The 15,425-nt window shown below is 37.5% G+C and overlaps 1 pseudogene; it reads left to right on the forward strand.

Moving 5' to 3' along the window:
* The window catches only part of LOC116081081, a 36,277-nt pseudogene extending 21,725 nt beyond the window's left edge, over positions 1–14,552 (forward strand).
* Positions 14,553–15,425: the final 873 nt, after the last annotated feature.

The raw sequence follows: 15,425 nt of genomic DNA on the forward strand, positions 1-15,425 counted from the left end.
TTTATCAGTAGGTCCCCAATTTGGACTCCTGTGACTGTAAACTCCCTAAGTCACAATTTCTCACAAACCTGGAACTCCTGAATTGAGAGACACTGTTAGACTTAAAATAGACTGATATTTTCTAGATTTTTAAATTTTTTTTCTATTTATCTGTAATACTTATTGAGTAGTTTTATTGAGTTATATCACCTTTAATTTGCCTTTATATGTTGACAAAAAATTCTTAAACCAAGTTTGTTTGGGGGAATTTTTGCATATTTATATGGATGGAAAACTTGAAAAACTGACTCAAACTTTATCTGAAATTAAAAGCAAAAACAAAAAGGCCAAACAAAATATTTTGAAAGATGAACCATATGGAGAACTTATCTCAATAAATAATGACAGGTTCTAAAGTGAAGCTGTTATAGCACTGATACTAATGTAGACAAGAAAGGCAATGCAATGGAGTACAAAGCCCAGGAGCCAGTGACTACACACAGAAATTTAACTTATGGTGGGTCTAGTATGAAGGATCTGTGAAAATCCAAAAGGGTAGAATTTTAATAAATATATGGACATTGTTTATACCTACAGAAAAATGAATACACATATCAAATCAATGAGGTACAATACAGACTTCACCTCATAGGTCAAATGTAGATTCCTGGTTCACTTAAAGGTAAAAGTGAATGTCAGAACTATACTTTGGTAGATGATATGTAGAATGACTCCATAGTGTTCAGATCAGGCAGGGGTAGGGAATGTCTCTTAATTAGAAACAAAAGAGGAAGCCACTGAAAAGGAAATGAAATTATTTACAGTAAAGTGTAACACTTCTAATCATTTTATAATATAGAGGTAATAAGACACAATTTAGAGAAGAAATTTGAAGGCATAGTATATGACTGACAAAGCAATAGAAACCAGGCTCAGTAAAGAATTAAAGAAAAAGAAATGAGTAAAAAATAAAAGAGAAAGTTAGAAACATGTTTCAAAGGACCCAGGTTCAGTTCCTCACACCCACATTGTGACTCACAACTGTGGGTAACTCCAGTTCTAAAAGATATGACATGAGCCAGAAGCACATGTAACTTCTGGTTTCCACCTGTACCCAGAATCTGGGCTCTGGCTCTCCATCCACTCTGCCTACGCCCAGAGGCAGCTTGACCCCTAGGAGCTCTTACATACTCAGGATCTCATGATCACAGGATCACAGGATCACAGGCTCATAGGAGGGATGGGCTCTAGTCAGAGACAGCAAGACCAGCTAGCAACAGAAATAACCAAGATTGCAAGAAGCAAGCACAAGAATATAAGCAACCAATGGTACTTGACAACATCAGAACCCATTTTTCCCATCACAGCAAACCCTGGATAACCTAACACATGTGAAAAGCAAGTCTCTGATCTAAAATCCCATGTCATGAAGATAATAGAGGACTTTAAGAAGGACATAAATAACTCCCTTAAAGAAATGCAGGAGAACAGAGGTAAACAACTAGTAGCCCTTAAAGAGGAAACACATAAATCTCTTACTGAAATATAGGAAAACACAATCAAACAGGTGGAGGAATTGAACAAAACCATCCAGGATCTAAAACTGGAAATAGAAACATTAAAGAAAACACAAAGGGAGACAATGTAGGAGATAGAAAACGTAGGAATGAAAGCAGAAATCACATATACAAGCATCACAAATAGAATACAAGAGATAGAAGAGAGAATCTCAGGCACAGAAGATACAGAAGATAAAAGACATTGACACAACATTCAAAGAAAATTCAAAAAGCAAAGTCTCCTAACTCAAAATATTCAAGAAATCCAGGACACAATGAAAACACCAAACCTAAAAATAAGAGGTATATTCCTAACTCAAAGGGCTGGTAAACAGCTTCAACAAAATAATAGAAGAAAACTTTCATAAGCCAAAGAAAGAGATGCTCATAAACATATAAGATTGGACCAGAAAATAAATTCTTCACATCATATAATAACCAAAATACCAAATGTACACAACAAAGAATATTAAAAGCTGTAAGGGAAAAAGGTCAAGTAACATATAAAGGCAGACCTGTCAGAATTACACAAGACTTCTGAACAGAGACTCTAAAAGCTATAAGATCTTACACAGATGTCAAACAGACCCTTAGAGAACACAAATGCCAGCCCAGGCTACTATACCCAGCAAAACTCTCAATTACCATAGATGTAGAAAGCAAGATATTCCATGACAAAACCAAAATTAAACAATATCTTTCAACTAACCCACCCCTACAGAGGATAATAGAAGGAAAACACCAACATAAAGAGTGAACTTACACTCAAGAAAAAGCAAGAAATTAATCTCAATACAAACGCAAAGGAAGAGAACCACACAAACATAATTCCACTTCTAGCAACAAAAATAACAGGAAACAACAATTATTGATCCTTAATATCTTTCAATATCAATGTATTCAATTCCCCAATAAAAACACATAGGCTAATAGACTGGATACATAAACAGGACCCATCACTTTGCTTCATACATGACAAAGACAGACACTACCTCAAAGTAAAATGCTGGAAAGAATTTTCCAAGTACATGGTCCCAAGAAACAAGCTGGAGTAGCAATTCTAATATCCAACAAAATAGACTCTCAACCAAGAGTTATTAAAAAAAAAAAAAGATGGAGGATACTACATACACATCAAAGGAAAAATACACAAAGATGAACTCTCACTTCTGAATATCTATGCCCCAAATGCAAGGGTACCTATATTTGTAAACAAAAACACTACTAAAGCTCAAAGCACACATTGAACCTCACAAAAAAATAGTGGGAGACTTCAACACCCCACTCTCACCAATGGACAGTTCATGGAAACAGAAACTAAACAGAGATACATTGAACCTAACAGAAATTATGAACCAAATGGATTTAACAGATATCTACTCAATATTTCTCCATAAATCAAAACAATATACTTTCTCAACACCTCATGATACTTTCTCCAAAATTGTGCCCATATAATTTGGCACAAAACAGGCCTCAACAGATACAAGAACATTGAATCAATCCCATACATTCTATGGAACCACCACAGACTAAGTCTGGTCTTCCATAACAACAAAAACAACAGAAAGCCCACATACACATGGGAGTTGAACAACTCTCTACTCAACTATAACTTGGTCAGGAAAGAAAGAAAGGAAGAAAGAAAGAAAGAAAGAAAGAAAGAAAGAAAGAAAGAAAGAAAGAAAGAAAGAAAGAAAGAAAGGAAGGAAGAAAGAAAGAAATTAAAGTTTTAGAATTTAAGGAAAACAAGGACACAATATACCCAAACTTATGAGACACAATGAAAGCAGTGCTAAGAGGAAAATAGCTTTGAGTACTTCCACAAAGAAACTGGAGAAATTATATACTAGTAACTTATAAGCACACCTGAAAGCCCTAGAACAAAAAGAAGCAAATACATATAAGAGGAGTAGATGCCAGGAAACAATCAAACTCAGGGTGGAAATCAACCAAGTAGGAAAAAAGAGAACTATGCAAAGAATCAACAAAACTAGGAGCTGGTTCTTTAAGAAAATCAACAAGATAGATAAACCCCAAGCCAAACTACCTACCGAGCACAGAGACATTAACCAAAGTAAGAAAATCAGAGATGAAAAGGGAGACATAACAACAGATATGAAGGAAATTCAAAAAATCTTCAGATCTACTACAAAAGTCTATACTCAAAAAAGCTGGAAAATCTAAATGAAATAGGGGATTTTATTTACAGATACCAGATATCAAAGTTAAACCAGGATCAGATAAACCATCTAAACTATTCCATATCCCTAAGGAAATAGAAGCAGTCATTAAAAGTCTCCCAACCAAAAAGGGCCCAGGACCAGATAGGTTTAGTTCAGAATTCTATCAGACCTTCAAAGAAGATCTAATACCAATACTCTTCAAACTATTCCACAAAATAGAAATGGAAGGAACACTACCCAATTCATTCTATGAAACCACAGTTATGCTTATACCTAAACCACACAAAGACCCAACAAAAAAACAGAATTTCAGACCAAATTCCCTTATGAATATTGATGTAAAAATACTCAATAAAATTTTCACAAACCAAATATAAGAACACATCAAAATGGTCCTTCCACATAATCAAGTAGTATCCCAGGGATGCAGGGATGGTTCAATATACGGAAATCCATCAATCTAATCCACTATATAAACAAACTAAAAAAAAAAATCCACATGATTATCTTATTAGATGCTGAAAAAGCTTTTGACAAAATACAATACCCCTTCATTTTAAAAGTATTGGAGATATCAGGAATTCAATGTCCATGCCTAAACATAATAAAAGCAATATACAACAAACCAATGGCCAATATCAAACTAAATGGAGAGAAACTTGAAGCAAAGCACTAAAATCAGGGATAGGACAAGGTTGCCACCTCTCCCCCTACCTATTCAGTATAGTACTCAAAGTTCTAGCTGGAGCAAATAGGCAAAAAAGAAGATCAAAGGAATGCAAATTGGAAAGAACGAAGTCAATATATTACTATTTGCGGATGGTATATATAAACAACTCCAAAAATTCCACCAGAGAACACCTACAGCTGATAAACAACTTCAACAAAGTGGCTGGATATAAAAATAATTCAAACAAATCAGTAGCCTTCCTCTACATAAAGGATAAATGGGCTGAGAAAGAAATTATGGAAACAACAGCCTTCACAATAGTCACAAATAATATAAAATATCTTGGTGTGACTCTAACCAAGCAAGTGAAAAATCTGTATGACAAGTGCTTCAAGTCTTTGAAGAAAAATATTTAAGAAGACCTCAGAAGATGGAAAGATCTCCCATGTTCATGGATTAGCAGGATTAACATAGTAAAAATGACCATCTTACCAAAAGCAATGTACATTTTCAATGCAATCCCTATTAAAATTCGAACTTGATTCTTCACAGAGATAGAAAAGAGCAATTTTCAGCTTCTTCTGGAATAACAAAAACCCAGGATAGAAAAAAGCATTCTCAACAATAAAAGAACGTCTGGGGAAACCATCCCTGATCACAAGCTATACTACAGAGCAATAGTGATAAAAACTGTATGGTAATATTACAGAGACAGGCAGGTAGGTCAGTGGAATAAAATTGAAGACCCAGAAATAAACCCACATATATGGTCACTTGATCTTTGACAACAAAGCCAAAACCATCCAGTGAAAAAAAAGACAGCATTTTCAACAAATGGTGCTAGTTTAATTGGCAGTCAGCATGTAGAAAAATGAAAATTGATCCATCCTTATCTCCTTGTACAAAGCTCAAGTCCAAGTGGACCAAGGACCTCCATAAAAAACCAGATACTCTGAATCTAACAGAAGAGAAAGTGAGAAAGGGCCTAAACATATTGGCACAGGTGAAAATTTCCTGAACAGAACATTAATTGCTCATGGTCTAAGATTAACAGTTGACAATGGAACCTCATAAAACTGCAAAGTTTCTAGAAGGCAAAGGACACTGTCAATAGGACAAAAGAACAACCCACAGATTGGGAAAAGATCTTTACCAACCCTACATCTGATAGAGGGCTAATATCCAAAATATACAAAGAACTCAAGAGTTTAGACTCTAGAGAACCAAATAACCCTCTTTAAAAAATGGGATGCAGAGCTAAACAAAGAATTCTCAGCTGAGGAATCTCAAAAAAGCTAAGAAGCATCTAAATAAATGCTCTACATCCTTAGTCATCAGGGAAATGCAAATCAAAACAACCCTAAGATTCTACCACATACCAGTCAGAATGGCTATGATCAAAAACTCAGGTAACAGCAGATGCTGACAAGGATGTGGAAAAAGAGGAACACTCCTCCTGAAAGTTGTTAAAACCACTTTGGAAATCAATTTGATGGATCCTCAGAAAATTGGAAATAATTCTACCTGAAGACCCAGCTATACCACTACTGGGCATATACTCAAAAGATGCTCCAACATATATCAAGAACATGTCCTCCACTATGATTATAACAGCCTTAATTATAGTAGCCAGAAGCTAGAAACAACCCAGAAGTCCCTCAAAAGAAGAATGGATACAGAAAATACAGTACATTTACACAATGGAGTACTACTCAGCTATTAAAAACAATGACTTCATGAAATTCACAGGCAAATGGATGGAACTGGAAAATATCATCCTGAGTGAGATAACCCAATCACAAAAGAACACAGGTGGTATGTCCTCATTGATAAGTGGATGTTAGCCCAAAAGCTCAGAATACCCACAGTACAACCTCAAAAGCATACGGAACTTAAGAAGAAGGAAGATCCAACTGTAGTCACCTCAATCCTACTTAGAACATTGAACAAAACAATCACAGGAGGTAGAGGGAGGGATGGATGTGGGAAGGAGAGAGGAGGGGTAGGGAAAAGAGAGGAGGAGTAGGATCAGGTATTGGAAGGAACAGGTGAGAAATACAGAGGGTCAAGAAAATGAATAGAAATGTAGCAGTGGGGGATGGGGAACTGGGAGTAGGGACTAGGAAGTCCCAGACACCAGGGAAGTGAAAGGCTCTCAGGACCCAATCGTGATGGTTTTAGCTGAAATATCCAACAAAATGGAAATAGAACCTGTAGAGATCATCTCCAATAGATAGGAATGACTCCCAGTTGAGCATCACTTATGCATCTCAAAATTTTTAACCCAGAAATGTTCTATCCAGTGAAAAGACAGGGACAAAAAAATGGAACAAAGACTGAAGAAAAGGTCATCCAGAGACCTCCCCACCTAGGTATTCATCCTGTCTGCAGATGCTAAACTCCCACACAATTGTTGATGCCAAGAAGCACTTGCTGTCAGGAGCCTGGTATGGCTGTTCCCTGAGAGGCTCTACCAGCACCTGACAAATACAGATGCAGATATTCATAGCTAACCATTGGCCTAAGCCCAGGAACCCCAATGGAGGAGCTAGAGGAAGGACTGAAGGAGCTGAAGGGGATTATAACCCCATAGGCAGAACAATGTCAACTAACTGGACTAACCAAAGTTCCCAGGGACTCAACCACCAACCAAAAAGTATATATCTGACATTAATGTGAGGACAGGCCCTTGGTCCTCTGGAAGCTTCATGCCTCAGTGCAGGGGGATGCTAGAGCAGTGAAGCAGGGGTGGGTGAATGTCTGGAGGAGCACCCTCATAGAGGAAAGGGGAGGGGAGGGAGGGGAGAGAGGTGGGATGGGAAAGGGAGTTTGTGGAGGGGTAAGCAGGAAGGGGCATATCATTTGAAATGTAAATGAATAAAATGATTAATAAAAAAACGATTTAAAATAAAAAACAAAAACCAAAACAAAACAAAACCAGAAGACACACTCTTCTGGTCTCTGCTGGCACCAGGCAATGTTCATGGTACACAGATATACATGCTTATAAAAACAATCTATACATAAATACAAAGTAAGTAAGTTATAAAGAAAATGTCTTCAAATAATAATTGGAAAGATATTTTATAGAAGAAATTTAAGTGACCATCCTTTTACTCTGTGAGAAAACCTAACCTTACTCCTCCTGGATCTTTGTGGGCACAGTGAGGATACTGGGAATTTCTTGGGGATACCCTGATGTTTTGGTAATGTTCCATTTCTTCAACAGAGCATAGGATAACTTCTCAGGGCTGCCAGAACATAGTCTTTTAATCTGATTAACTTTAAACAAAGATAGCTGCTTGTCTGTCATCATTCTGAAGGCTGGAAACCCAAGCCTAAGGTATCCCCTTACCCTGTGAGAAGAATTTTCCTGCTCCTCCTGATGTCTCCATGTATTTCTGTCTTCTCTCATTAAAAAGACACCAATCATTGAATGCAGAGACTGTGTAAATCTAGAATGATATCATCTTAAGTAATTACATTTTCTATAATGCCATTTTTAATTACAGTCACATTCTGTGGCTCTGTATGGATGTGGAAATTGAGCAGCTGGTATTCAACCCACTACACGGGCTATCCCTTTATTTTACTTATTTATTTATTTATCTATTTTGGTTTTTCAAAACAGGGTTTCTCTGTTTAGCCCTGGCTGATGTGTTTGGAACTCTGTAGATCAGGCTGGCCATGAACTCAAGAGATCTACCTGCCTCTGCCTCCTAAGTGCTGGGATTAAAGGGGTGCTGTACCATACTCAGCAATGGGTTTTTTCTTTCTTCTTCTTCTTCTTCTTCTTCTTCTTCTTCTTCTTCTTCTTCTTCTTCTTCTTCTTCTTCTTCTTCTTCTTCTTCTTCTTCTTCTTTTTCTTCTTCTTCTTCTTCTTCTTCTTCCTCCTCCTCCTCCTCCTCCTCCTCCTCTCCTCCTTCTTCTAATGAGAAAAGATTGCAGGTAGGTGGGCTTGCCTTGAACTTGTTACATAAATGAGACTGTACTTAATCCCTTGATTCTCCTACCTCAGCCTTCAATCCATTGGATTACAGGTATATACCACTACACTCTGCTTACTGAACACATTTTAGATTTTTAAAATGTAAATATCCATATTTACCATTACAAAACGAGTACATTGAAACTATTCTTAGATACCATCTCTAGCTTGATCTATCAATTATATTCTTTGATATTTTTAACCAAAAGACATGTCATCTCCCCTTTCTGCATCTAGCTTAATGAACTTACAAACAATGGGGATAAGTTTAAATGGATACATTTAGATAATCTTAAATGGGTAGTTTTATGGTGAATTATTGCTGATAAAACTATAATGGAATTGGATCATGGTTCTAAGTGTGGTCCCAAGTCGATCCATACTAATACCACTTGAGAACTTATTTTGGATTCATATTCTCAGACCCTACCCCAAGTCAACAGAATCAGAAAATCTGGTAATGGAGTTAGAAATCTATTTTAAACAACCTTGTTGATGATTACAGCATACTACCAAGTGACAGAAAATGCAATACTGATTGACAAGACAGTCTCTGAAGTCAACATATCTGGATTTCATCATCAATGTCTCACTTTCAGCTATATCATCCCATGCAAGTCTCTTTTTTATTTTGTCTTCTACAAAAAGAGATAGTGGTAGTAGACGCACATTTCTAAAGGGTTCCTATGAGAATTAAAATACTTAAGCAATGAAGATTGGTTAGAACAATGCTTGGTTTATGAGCACTATATAAATGTCAGTTGAATATTGCTATCCAAATTAAAAGGATATGGAGGAAAGGAATTTTGCTTTTTACCCATTTGCCCTCACTCTTGCTGGCTAGTTCATCTATCCTGTTGCTGTAGCATTCCTTTGCTTGCATTGAACTAAAGTCTTCAGGATTCCAATATAGACTGAACTCATCAACTCACCTGCAATCCTCTAGAATTCCAGTTTCATATTGGTACTGATGAGGCATCCTGCTTCATAGACAAAACAAGTACTAGATTCTCTTTCCAGAATAAGATTGCCAGTGTTGGACTACCTGAGCTGCAGTCTATAAGCCAGCCTAAAAACCCCCATTTTATACACACACACACACACACACACACACACACACACACACACACACACACACACAGTTCTATTCCTTTAGAGAACCCTGCCTAACACAAACTTCTTGACTCTACTTTGTTTTCTCTTGAAAGTTAAAAGACATATAATCTTCCCTTAGTACCCACCTGATATTTTCATGGTTTCTTTTTTATATAATGTTAAATTGTTCATCCTATAATCATATCTGGATGTCATTTTGCATTCTGAAATGTAAATCAGTTGAGAAAGGATACTTCTTAGCCTAGAAATTAAAATTAATCCAAAACACAAGGAATTCCCTTCTTCTAAGTACTCCCCATGTCAAGGCTCATTTTTTCTTAATGATTTTTTTCCACTGAAATGTTGACCTTCTTAAAAGTCAATATGAGAGACAACAGATTATTCCTTATTGTAATTATATCACTTAAAATTCCCCTGACTGGTGCACTTGTTGTCTCATTTTCCTTCAAGAATGGCACATAAACTGCATTTATTCATTTACTCAGAATGGGTTTACTGCACACCTTCTTTCTTTTGCTACAAATAGATCCAATTTCTCCCAATAGAATTATAGGGTAGCATCCTTTTCTGTTCTGGCAGTGCTGAGATAGATAATGTTGTTCGTGTGTCCATCCAGACACAGAGACCTTCTCCATGACACAGCCCTGTCTTTTCTACCACAAAATTGGTTTATCATAAAGGAAAAATCATGTAATTCTTTTTCATATACAATTTTTTAAAATTTCAACTGATCCCAAATGTTTTGAGGCTCTCACATGTCATTTCATGTATTAGCCGTCCTCTTGCCTGGATGAGGCAAGAGTTCTAGTTCTTGACTTCATATGAAAATACCACAAGTTACTTAGCCACTATCCTATTTATAGACATGGTAGCTTCTTTTTAAAGTTACGTTTACTTATTTTGTGAGTGTCAGGGAGGGTACATGTAAACCAAAACATGAACTTGCCACTGTGTGCATGTGGAGGCAGGAAATTTTCAAGAGATACTTCTCTTTTTCTACCAAGTGGTTCCCTGAGAAAGAAGTAAGGATCATGCTTATCATAAGTGCCTTTTGCCCACTGAGCAATCTCACCCATCCACATCAGCTTCTAGTTTGGGGCCATTAAAATTAAAACTACTAGGAGCAGTATGCACTAATCGTCTTGTAAACATATAATCTCATTTATCTTGGTTAAGCTATGCTTGTATGTTTATGTCTATGGTCTCTTTTGAGTCAGTTTTGTTATGTTGCAGAATAAGAGAAAAGTTAATTTTTCATAAAAATATATCTAGTTTTTCACAACTGGTTAGTGAAAGAATGATTCCTCTTTTCCTCTTCATTGAATTATTCTGGCACTGTATTGAAAATTAATTGACCATATATGCATGCATTTCTTCATGGGCTTTTTATTCTGTTGCATTGACTAGATGTCTACTCCACAACCACACTATCTTGATCACTCTAGCTATGTAATAAATCCTGCACCATGCTTCTTTTCAATGAGAATTCTACTTTTCTAAACCCTCTGTCTTTCTGCACAAATGTTAGGATGTGATTACCACTTTCTAGAAAAAGAAAAAGAGTGTCTTAAATTATGATTGGAATTTTATTGAATCTGTAGGTAGGTGGGAAGAAAGCACCTCTAAGCAACATGGATTTTTCCATTCTGCACTGCATGTTATTTTATAATTTTATTTTATTTTTTTACTTTACATGTACAAGTGTTTTGCCTGCATGTTTGTCTGTGTACCACACAATACCTGATGCTCTAATTTGTCACATAAAAGTATTAAAAGCAAGATAACTAGAGTTATAGAGAGTTGTGAGTCTCCATGTGGGACTTAGGGCTTGAATTCACACCTGCTGGAAAAATAGTGAGTGCTCATTAGTCTTGAGACATCTCTCCAGCACCTGACTTCATAATTTCTAATATTGCATTTTTTTCTATTCTAAAATTTCTATGTTTTCTCTCCTAGGTTTGAATTTCATTTTTATTTTCATTGACTATGAGTATATTTCCTTTTATTGAGACTATAAAGGGATGACTTCCAGTACTTGCCAACGCTTGGTAATATCTGGTTCATTCTTCTTGAAACCATTCAGTCTTTAAGCCAATAGATTTGGATTGTTTCCTGAACAACATTCACAGTATATTGCAGAGAATTTGCATTTTTGTATCCTTCTTAGAATTTTAACAGCTTTGTTTTTATAGATAGCAGATTTGGTCTCAATGAACCCATAGAGGCAGTCCTTTCAGGAGCACAATTCAAATCTCAGTTCAGGTGTTTATTTTCAACTCTTTTTGTGTCTGACTCCTACGTTCATTTTCTAACATTCAGAGGTGGAGGTGAAGTTTAGATGCTTTTCTCTCTGAGGTCCCATACTCTTACCTCTGACCTCTGGGTTTTATGCCTGACATATTTTGAGATTTCTTTTTTTCTTTCTTTTTTTTTTATTAGATATTTTCTTTATTTACATGTCATATGATTTCTCCTTTCCCAGTTTCCCCTCCCCCCCAAAAAAAACCCAAAAAACAACAAGAACAAACCCTGTTGCCTTCCTCCTCCCCATGCTTGCCACTCCACCCTCTCCCACTTATTGGCCCTGGCATTCCCCTACACTGGAGCATAGAACCTTCACAGGGCCAAGGGCCTCTCCTCCCATTGATGACCGACTTTGCGATCCTCTACTATACACATGCTGCCAGAGCAATCAGTCCCACTGTTTCTATTAGACTATTTCCTGCTGTGATCTGTTCTACTTGATAGCAACCCTAAGGCTAAAACATACAAGAATGTGTTGCAAGATATTTGAACATACTGTGAATCCTAAGATTGTGTTATTTACCGAAAAAAAAAAGGATAAAAGCTTTTTCTAGCTTTGGTGTGGCTCATTTTTTAGCACACACCTTTAATCCCTCAGGATGGAATGTAGAAACGATCTTAGTACACATCTTTAATCCCAAACAAAGAAGGTAAAGTTAGTTTGCAGAAGAAAGCACCTCTGTCTGAAAGTCATGCTAATTCAGTCATAGTCAAAGTGATGAATCAGAGGAAGATTTAACAGAATTGGAAATACCCAGCTCCTACTAGAAGAGAGAGGAAAGGGAAGCTGCTTGTGAAGAGAGAGGGAAGGAGGAGGAAGCACGTTTATCAGGAGAGTTGTTCAGACACAGGTTGCAGAGAGAACAATCTAGAGACAGGTGAAGACAGAATAAGCCAGAGAATGAGAAGGATCCAGAAGATTAGAATATATTGCCAAAGTTAATACAAGGCCAATCAGAGCAGTTCAGTGAGAAACTGAGAGAAGCCAGAATGAATCTCTCAGCTTCGCGACGGGTTTTGATCCAGAAAAACTAAGTTGAACCAGCCAGCCAGAGCTCAGAAAGACCTAGGAAGGAGTGAACTTATTCAATAGCAAGCCTCAGAGGCTGAAAACATTCTAGGCCTACATTAGACTGTACAAAGGCTAGAAACTTCCAGGACAATGCATAGGTTAGCAGATAGAGGCAATAAGCCTCCAAAATGACAATTACATCAGAAGAATTAAAAGATACTTGCTATAACTAAATATCTAGAGCTGGCTAGTTCATGAAGAAAGGGGGTTATTAGAGTATAGGTATAAAGAGTGGAAGTCCAAGATTAAAAGGCTTCATGAGTATTTGTCCTTGATAAGATCATAGTGGCAGATGATATCATGGAAGGACATATGTGAGAGCAATCACATGGTAAGATAAGAAGCCAGGGATCAGCTGGGAATTGCTTATGAAAACTAATCAGGACCCTAAGAGAACTATGTTCATTGCTTAAAAGGCTAGCTCCCCCTACTGACTTAATTACTTTCCACTAGGCCCCAACTCTGAAAGGTTTCACCATGTCAACATCACTGCAGTGTGGACTGAGCATCAAGGATATGGACCTCTGGGAGACATGCTGAAAGAATAACAAAAGACAAAAAAGGAGTTGCAGAAAACCAGGCAGTGCCTTTTGCTCCTCACAAGAGTCAACTTCCCTCTCTAATATTTTAATGCTAAGTGTGTACTATTTTTTAGGAGCTTTGTTATGCTGTGCCAAAGTTTATAACTGTTATCTAGGGGAGGACAAATTAAGTAGGAGCTTCCCTGGCCTCAAAAGATGCAGGGAGAAACAGAACATTTAAAATATGCTTATGTGGGAGAAGATGGAAAGACCTCCCACACTCATCGATAGAAGGATCAATATTGTGAAGATGGCCATCCCACCAAAACTAATGTACAGACTCAATACACTTCCAAAATCAGAGTTCCAATGCTACTCTCCACAGACAGAATTTTCTTTCTTAAAACTCCTACAGGAGACCAACACTCACTGGGAGGCACCACTGAGGAGACCACCATTGAGGCCTCTAGCTAGTATTTCCTCCACGTGTCCACATGCCTTGGCAGTATGTTTGGAAACACTGTCAATTGAATTTTTACATTGTTGTTAAAAAGAATTGTGCAGGCTTATAGTGGGCCTAGATGTTGCATGGAAGATAGTAATTCTATACAAACTGAAGCTGGGGAAACCATTGATCATCATACCTACCACCAATCTCTGCTGACTGCTGAATAAAAGAACATCAGCTTCACTATGTGGAGTGTGGACAAGAGCAGCCAATGGGGTGTCACTATCACCTGAACAGCCTAGGTTTGATCTTCAAAGTGGATATCAATGAGAGACTGTGTGAACAAGGCTGGTGAAAAGCTCATGAGAATGCTTGCTGAAGATGAACTCTATGATGCTGTCCTGGTCCACTCAGGACCTCACCAATGCTCTGAATGCAATTGAGGCCAAAGACAAGCTGTGGCTGTCCTCTCTGCACCATAGGAAGTGGTATATTCAGACCTGCTGTGTCCTCAGGGGACCAGTTCTACAAAGGACTAGACTGGCTAGCCAATCAGCTCCAGAATCAGAAGGGAGTCAGACTCCTCCCTAAACCTTACTTTTTCTTTTATGCTTTTCTTTCTAGCAGTTTCATGCAGCTCTATGGCCCCAAGTGGCAGAAAATACTGTCTCCATGGGTTGATCACAGTGTGTATCACAATATTATATAGATATAGATATAGATATAGATATAGATATAGATATACACATACACATACACACATACACACACATACACACATATATATATTTATAGAGAGAGGGAGAGAGAGAGAGAAAGAGAGAGAGAAAGACTGAAACCCAGTTATTATTACTTTTTAATGTAAATAGTCTCTATTTCCACAGAGTCCATTTCTGGTACTCCTATACAGTATGTTTATTTTCAAATTATTATTATAAAAATATAATCAACTGGAAGTACTGAGAATGGATTTGATTCTCAGAGACCCTGGTCTCCAGGAATCATTGAGTTATAGGCTACTGTTGGGATCCATTTGGGTGGTTGGTTTTAATTGAAACTGTACATTTGAAAAAAACAAAACAGTAGTTAAAAATATAAGACAAGCACACAGAACAGAACCTATACTTACTGCATTAAGGACCTGAATGCCATCAGCTTAGCTGTTCTCTGGGAGAAATAGGAGAGACAGTGAAAAACAAGCCACAACCATGCATTGCATGGTCACAGGAGAGTCACTGTGAATTGCTTGACTTTGGATCATCTGTATTCCATCGCATTGTGCCAGCATGTTTTGTTTGCTCACATGTTACTAAGGGACCAGATGGGGCCATAACAAAGAGCAAGGCCCAGCCTTGTATTTTGTTGGTATGTGGCCAGCTAAGATGACATTCTGAATACTCAGTTTGCCCCTTGGACCTACTTGGACACATTGGCAAGAGGCCAGGGTCTCACTAGTAGGAGTAGGTTCAAGCTGAGAAGGTCTGTCCAGTCCAGATTCATGTCTCAGAATACTCATATCTCCAGGGGTGAAGTAGCTTCCTCCGTCATCTTGCAAGGGTTCAGTTTGCCATCAAACAACAGC

The sequence above is a fragment of the Mastomys coucha genome, unplaced genomic scaffold (genome assembly GCF_008632895.1).
Source record: "Mastomys coucha isolate ucsf_1 unplaced genomic scaffold, UCSF_Mcou_1 pScaffold6, whole genome shotgun sequence".
NCBI classification, from domain to species: Eukaryota; Metazoa; Chordata; class Mammalia; order Rodentia; family Muridae; genus Mastomys; species Mastomys coucha.